The following is a 7,849-nucleotide window of genomic DNA, read 5'->3' as shown; positions in this document are numbered from 1 at the left end:
CACATGGACAGGACATGTCTGAAAAACAGAAGGGAACAGTTATAGGTCAGTGGAGTAGAACTCCTGTCTGAAGATCGCAACTATTGACCAGATATCCCCAGGGGAGGGCTGCATGACACTGTGAAACCCCTAGGAGAGAGGAAGACCAGAAAGCCTTAAATTTACCTGAGTTTGGAGCTAGCAAGACTGACTAGTAAGTGGATTTTGTTGACTTTACATGTAATTACCAGGTTAAGTTGTGTGCCATGAAGAAGGAATAGGGGACTCAAGATACCTTTTGCACTTAGTCATAGTTAAAAACACCTTGTCACATACCTACTTTGGGAACTGGAATTTGTACTTAGCACACTTCCTTGTTTTTCCAATGCACTGACTCTTCAGAACCTCAATCTTCTAAATTCTCTACTTCTGTTCCCAGGCTGCTGAGCCCTACTGAAGAGAAGCACACCAAATGAAAGAGGCTGCCATGCTGGAGGTGAGACAGGTGAGCTCGCAAGTTTACCTTCATTTGATTGGCAGGATTTAGATAGGTGAAGGAAGAAGACAACACAATAAAAGTTTATAGCTCTGTAGGATGTTACAGCTTACAAAGAACACATTTGCATATATGTGCTTACACTCAATGTTTGTAATACTCTAGGCAGGTGCTGGGTGTCCCTTTTTGCTAATCACCGAAGACATGCAGCACATCAGCTGCAAATCCTAGACTTGACACAACCCGTGTGAGTCTAAATCTCACCTTCTTCTTTTGAGGATCCTTCTTAGGTGTGCAGAAGTTTGCCTTCAGTTTTTGCAAGTTTCATGTAGCTCATTTGGTAAAAGATTGGCTTTTACCTTCAGAATCCCATTTGGTTTTAGTACTGTTACTTCTACTTAACAAATGAGCAAACTGAGGCTCACTCCTTGTCATAGTACTAATAAGATATTGAGCCCAGAGTGAAAGTAGTTTTTCTGTTTCAATGGCCTATCCATTACACCCTACTAATATTAAGTCATAATAGCCCATTATTAAATGTTCTATTTTTAGAGAAGTAAAATATTGCCTTCTTCATGGATAAGAATAGATGAATGGCCAAACTTCTTCTCTTGAATTCTTATGAATGTCACATATACATCACAATAAGAAAGTTACATTTGCTTAGATTTCCATTTCCTTTCAGTGAGTTTCACTAAAATTACATCTCTTACAATTTTAACCTGGAAATTTGAGTACAAGTGTAATTTCTGTGAAAAATGTCTAGCGTGAGCAAAACATTACTCTCTAAGTAGAAAATGTTTCAAGTTCAACAAAACCAATTCCTCAATATTAACTTTAAAATGAGTCAGGTTGGGTTTTTTTTGTTGTTGTTGTTTAAATCATTCCCCACTGGCTTCCCTCCCTTTTTCTGATCATTTTGCTGCACTTGCAATTTAATATCTCATTCATGGCTCTCCTGTCTGCAAACTCTGTTTAGTGCAAAGCTTTGCAAAAAAAAAAAAAAATCTCTTATTTGACCATGAACTTTCGATGATCTAGTTAGGTTACTGTCAAGCTTCCCGCGGTCTTTTTGAAAAGCAGGACTTGTCCATTCTGCCCTCTGGCCAACTTCAGTGAGACTAAAGCACTAGCAAGAGCCATCAAACTGCCTGACGGCTTGTCACCAGCGAGGCCCCATTAATTTACACACATTTTCCACTGTTTGGCATCTACTATGATAACTCTTTTTCTCTTCCAAGCAGCTCCTGTTTGCATTTAACACTTGGGTTAATTTTCATCAGAGTTTAAATTTAGCCATCAGTTATTTCAGGGAGCTGTCAGCCAACATATGGAGTGAGGGGAAAAAAAAAATCCTTCTGAATTTATAATAAAGCAGAATCTGTTGAATGTGAAACAAAAACCAACTGTAATATAGTGAGGCCCCGGTGGGGAGAGAGAGGTCAGCGAAGAATTGCAGAGTGGATTAGCTGTTCTATTCACCAGAGCCGCATCTGGGCACCTCCAGAGCTTCCTGATATATCAAAAAATGATGGAAAGACACAGTTCAATTTGTCCCCTTTTATAAAGGATAATTAACCTGTCAGTCTTGCTACTTTAACAACTTCATTAAATTGGAGGCGAAATGGGTGCTGAGAAGTCTTGTCTTTATCCAAAAGGAACACAGGGCACTCGTGTAAATGCTGGAAGAAGAAAGAAAACACATACACGTGCACCCCGATAATGCTGTCTGGTTCCTGAAAAATGGAACATGCTTCTTCCAATTATGTAATAATCCTGCCTTTACTATGACCTGCTAAAAGTAATTTTCTTAACTCCAAAGGCAGAGGAAATAATGTCACAGCCCAACTAGGCCCGAGAAGCACACCATTTAAAAATTGAGGTTATAGGGTTTCAAATGCAGTTGGGCCAAACTATTTAAGAGCTAGAGTGATGGCTACCAAAGGTGAACAGCACTTCACAAGTAATAAAAAGAAATGAAAACAGGATTCCCTCAATCCTCAACCTCTCCCTCTGCCAACCTCACGTGGGCTTCCAGCATCCAGCATCTTGGCAACAAAAAGATCTTTACTTCTGTGAAGATTCTAGGCTTAAAATGTATTCATTTGAGAGAAAAGAATACTGGAGTCATCTAGGGGTAGGAGATGCCCCGGTAATGTACACACTTGTAGGTAAATGCAAAAACTATAAAATAAAATAAAAAAAAAAATCTTAGCTTTTCTTTCTTGCAGTGGATGCCTTGAATCTTTTAAGCAAGTAGTTGAATTAAAATTATACCACTTTTGAATTCCTACTCTGTATAAACAAGCATACAGGCATAGTAAAAAAATTAAGATAACTTTCAAACTTTATGCAATCAAAATTATGATTTTGTGAGGATAATAATTCTGTCCTATAATATTACATTTCATTCCTAGAAAATAATTTAATGTTCACAAAATAACAATAAAAAAGTTTCAATTAGCTATATTTTAAGAATAAAATTTAACATGTTTATCTTGTCAATATAGTCAGGTATTATTTTCCAAGAAAGGATGTTTTTTAATTTGACAATATTTTGAATGATTAAAATTTCTTTTCGTTTATGAATTATTTTCATGACAATTTTAAATACTTTATTCAGTTAGTGTTAGCCTTTAAGGTTTACAGTCAGGACCCACATTTAACTTATAATTCTTATAATTCATGATTTTAAATTTTAAATCAACTTAAAATTTTTCATTTTTGATAATTCATGAATAAACCAAGGAGACAAAAGCAGAGAAACATACAGTTTTAAAAATACAATGGATTTACTTAGATGAAATCTTTAAACTTTATCCTAAGTATATTTGGTGAGGAAGTCAGAATTCATCTGCTTTTTGTCTTATTTGAGACACGATTTGGTACAGCCCCTAGAAAATTTTATTCACTACAACAAGTGCTAATTAGTTATATTATTTAATATTTAACAACATACTTGTTCTTCTTCATAAAAAAAGAAATAAGAATTGCCTAAATTCATAGAAATGATAATTAAAAAGAAAAAGAATGAGATTTCTAAAGATTAGTTTTATCCAGTGACTTTCAGAGCACATTTGATTGTATGGTATCAAAGTGCAGAGTTTCTATTTTCCTCTCCTAATTAAGGATTGCATTTATCATCAAGATGACATTTTGGGAACAGTATTTGGAAAGAGAGATGGTCCTTGGCCATCTCCAAAGTGACTTTTCCCTGTTCCTGAACTTGTCTTTCCTGTCCATACAGTTGCACAGTAAGTAAGATGATGTGTGCTGTATTGTTCCATCTTAAACCTTGTCTGCACACATTTACAGACAAAATCTGAAAGCCCTTCTCTTGCTGTATGTGGAAAAAGGAACTGTGATTCATCGTGGCAACTGTTCTTGCCACTGGTGCTTTTCCAAACTGTACATGATCTCAAAAATCATGGTGGTGGCTGCAAAACACCGTGAGTGTTTTTGCACAGCAATGACATCCACCCTTTTATAGATAGCACTTGGCATGTTTGCTTGCTGTGTCTTTTAGAGGAAAGACCCAAGGGCCATTGAGATTAGCAAGCTCCTGAGCTGTGTCACCCTCTCCAGCTGGGTTGGCACCAGGGGCACTGCAGGCTGAAAGTAAACGACTCTGATTCCCTCTGAACTAATGTTGGGAGACTGGAGAGGTTAAGAAGCAAAGCGGCAGGAGCCAGAGCTGGTTGGATATTCACTGTATATAAATGGAATGGAACAGGAATGAGGGAGAAGGTTTTGTAGGAAAAAGCCTACTTTAGCATCCACAGGTAGGTTTTCTTGACTGAGCCTCTGAAAGAAGTGAGAGAGTGACCTACAGTGTGATTATAGAAAGTAGTTGACTCCACATCCCCAAACAAAGTACTCAAACATGGAGAAAACACCACCCATGTCAGTGTTGGTGTGAAGACAATCTGCTTTCATAACTTGGAATGTGTGCCTGTGACTGAATCAAATTTTGTTTGGAGCAAGGAAAGTGTTATTTTGTATCAGCTGTGTACATCCTTCTTGTTTCTTATTCTAAGACAACAAAACACTGCTAATTTTAGAGTCAAGACAGAGCCAAAATGTTAAAATGAGCAGCTAGTACCAGTAAACAAACACGGGCAAGAAGCTCAATTTCCTATTGGAACAAAATGCTTAAATTGCCTCGGATTTAATCACTGTAATTTAGTCATTTTGTGAATGTAGACCAGCCATTTGTTGGTTGTGGTGCTTTTTATTCAAAAGGCATATTTTTTCACTAATAACCTCTAAAAGTATAGTCAATTTATTCTAAGGAAGTACAAAATTATCAATGAAGCATAAATATAATTAGGTTTCCTCGTGTAGACCACAGTAAAACTATCTGCAAAGAGTTGTCTGATTTTAGGATTGAGTCCTCATCAATAATGATTTCATTAGTAACTGAGACTAATAATTGGGGTTTTAACAGAAAATACTTAGTTGTTTGTAGTAACTGTGAAAAACTGTTATCTTCATTCCATAATTTTCTTTTTCCCACATTATCCCCAGACTATCATCATAAAATTTACCTCTACTACTGCCACTACCACAATAAAAGGAGTAGAGATAAGAGAATTATCTGAGTAGTTTAAGTAAGTATATGTTGGGTAAATTATCTATTTATTTTTAAAACTATTAATTTATCTTTGTGTCTATAAGGGGATCTATACAAAGCTACAAGGTACACAGGAGATTGAAGTCAGTGACTCAAAATAAGAATTGTAATGAAAATACCTATACAACTCATTCTTCACATTTTCTTTACCTGCACTTTAGGAACAGAAATATTTTGAACAGGTCACCAGCTCTTCACACACAATGCTAGGATTTGTAAAGACAATGAATGAGTCCTTTCGTTTGGGGACTGAAGGTCATGATATCTTCAAATAGCATCCACCAGGGATCTGAGAGGAGTTGGAACTCTATTGGTAGTAAAATTGCAGGCTCAATCCTTCAACTCTGTCTTGGTTTTGAATCATTTAAAATAGTTGTGGGTTTACATTCTTCATAGATTTTAAAACACAAATTTATATTGTCTAAAATAGCAGTTTGAAGAAGACTTAAATTTAATAAGCTGAATCTAGATAGTTTTGAAATTGCGATTAATTAATTCATGGATTCTTATAGCTTGGATTAGTTAAGAGGTAGATTTTTTTTTTTTTTTTAGAACCATAAGTTCACCTTGGTTTCCAGGGTTCATTTTGTGACAGGTTGTCAAAATTTGATGTCACAATATATAGCTTTTCTTTTTGGTAAGAATTTTAAGTTCTCATATGCTAGGACTGATTTCTGTGTTTTATAACTCTTCAACTTTTAGCCATCATAGCAAGTGCCACAGGGCACCCCTGTTCATCTAGTGTTGGAGAGTAATAAGTCCTGCTGTCCCCTGCTGGTTAGTTATCCAGATCATCTGAGAGGTCACCAGGTAGAAGTGAGGCCCTGTTACCCTCCTCCTTCCTCTGAATCCTATACCAAGTGGAGATCACTCACTTCATATTCACGTATGTGCTATTCCCTGCTAGTCATTATCTTTCAGTGTGGACTAATTTCCCCAATTGAATATTTCAAAATACTTTTGAGTATCTGAAACCCAGCAGGGTCCTGAGTGGGCACTAAAATATGCTATGCCGTATCATTCCCATGATGAGGAAAGTAAGACCATACTCATTTTGTAGATGAGGAGAGAACTGAGGGGCAGATATGTTAAATAACTTGTCCTTTATGATCTAATTATTCCAGGATGAAGTCCAGATTTGAATTCAGAGCTATAGGACTTCATATCCCATGGTATTTCTGCCTCACACATCCATCAGATCCAGCACACGAATTATTCCTCCTTCTATCACCAAAGACTGCCTAGCATGGAGACTGCCTGTGCAAAATACCTAATAAGTACTCTGAGGCAAAGATGAGGAGAGGGTGTTGCTTATATAGGCCAATGGTGTCAAAGATGGTGAGAAAACCACCAGAAGCTGGAAGAGAGTCTTGGAGCAGATCCTCCCTTCTTGCCTTCTGGAGGAATTAACCCTGATGACATCTTGACTTTGGACTTGTAGCCTCAAAACTGTGACATAATACATGTCTATTATTTCAGTTTGTGTTATAGTATCCCTAGGAAATGAATGCGTCACCTTACACTAGAAAATGACCTTTAATTAAACAGAAATTCTTTCTCTAATTAGAACTAAGAGGAAAATGATGATTTTCATGGTTTTTTCTTTAGTCTGAAGACACAAATACCTGGATAATTGTATACAAATTTTGTGAAGAAAATATATTAACTTTAGATTACTTAAAAGAAAGTCATTTTGACATATTATCTCTTGAATACTATGCATATAAACTATATGTTAGGATAGTATGGTGGAATATTCATTAAAGATGCTTATAAAACATGACCATTTATTACATAGGTAAACAAGGAAAATATGGATATATTTACCAATAAAGATAGAAGTCAGCTAAGACCCAAATGCAGTATCATCTGTACCATTTTGTTCTGTACTTCAAAGAAATGGATTAGAAGTGAAAAGTTTAGGTCAACCAGTTCCAGTACCATGTGGAAAGATTACTGAGTGGGGCTCAGAGAGCCACATAGACCATGTCATCTCACCTATATGTGAAAGTTCAAAAAGAAAAAATCACACTCATAGAAGTAGAGATTAGTGTGGTGGTTACAGGAGTGGAGAGCAAAGAGAAGTAGGGGCTGGGGAGACACTGGCCAAAGGATACAAACTCTCAGTGAGACAGGAGGAATAAGTTCAAGAGACCTAGAGGACAACGTGGTGACTAGAGTTGATAATGACATATTGTATACTTGAATGTTGTTAAGACAGTAAGCAGGTTTTAAGTGTCTTTAACACAAACACACAAAATAACCATGCGAGGTAATGCATACGTTAACTAGCTTGATTTAGCCATTGTACTATGTTTACATATTTCAAACATCATGTTGTACACGATAAACATAAAGAATTTTTATTTGTCCATTAAGAATTTAAAAAGAAGTAAAATTTAAATGAAAGAAAACAGAATTTAAAAAAGAGAAAAGAATTCAAGCTGACTGCATGCCAGTAGTGTTCCTGGGCTGCTAGGAGGAGCTGGGTGCTATGTATACCTTTGCATCAGCAAGCACAGCTTCTATCTTAGTGGTTTTGTGTAGGTAATTCCTACATATGATTCTATTTGAAAACAGACCACAATGCTTAAAAAAAATTCATACCATTGCTTTGGTGGTTTGTTTTTCCTGACATAATTTTTCCAGCTTGTCTGCCCTACAGTAGGCAATATATAAATAGGTAGGTAGAGCAAACCAAAGTTAATGAGGGTTTTGAATTCACGTGATTTCACAGAATC

General features: G+C 36.3%; 1 long non-coding RNA gene across 1 annotated transcript; it reads left to right on the top strand.

The window, feature by feature from the left end:
* The first annotated feature begins 369 nt into the window (after nucleotides 1–369).
* Nucleotides 370–7,474, top strand: LOC141414112 (uncharacterized). The gene is made up of 3 exons (XR_012439202.1): nucleotides 370–484; nucleotides 5,003–5,085; nucleotides 6,233–7,474. It is a non-coding gene; the product is annotated as an uncharacterized lncRNA (long non-coding RNA).
* Nucleotides 7,475–7,849: the final 375 nt, after the last annotated feature.

Source organism: Castor canadensis, chromosome 11 (assembly GCF_047511655.1).
Source record: "Castor canadensis chromosome 11, mCasCan1.hap1v2, whole genome shotgun sequence".
Classification (NCBI taxonomy): Eukaryota; Metazoa; Chordata; class Mammalia; order Rodentia; family Castoridae; genus Castor; species Castor canadensis.
This window is presented reverse-complemented; position numbering and strand designations above follow the sequence as displayed.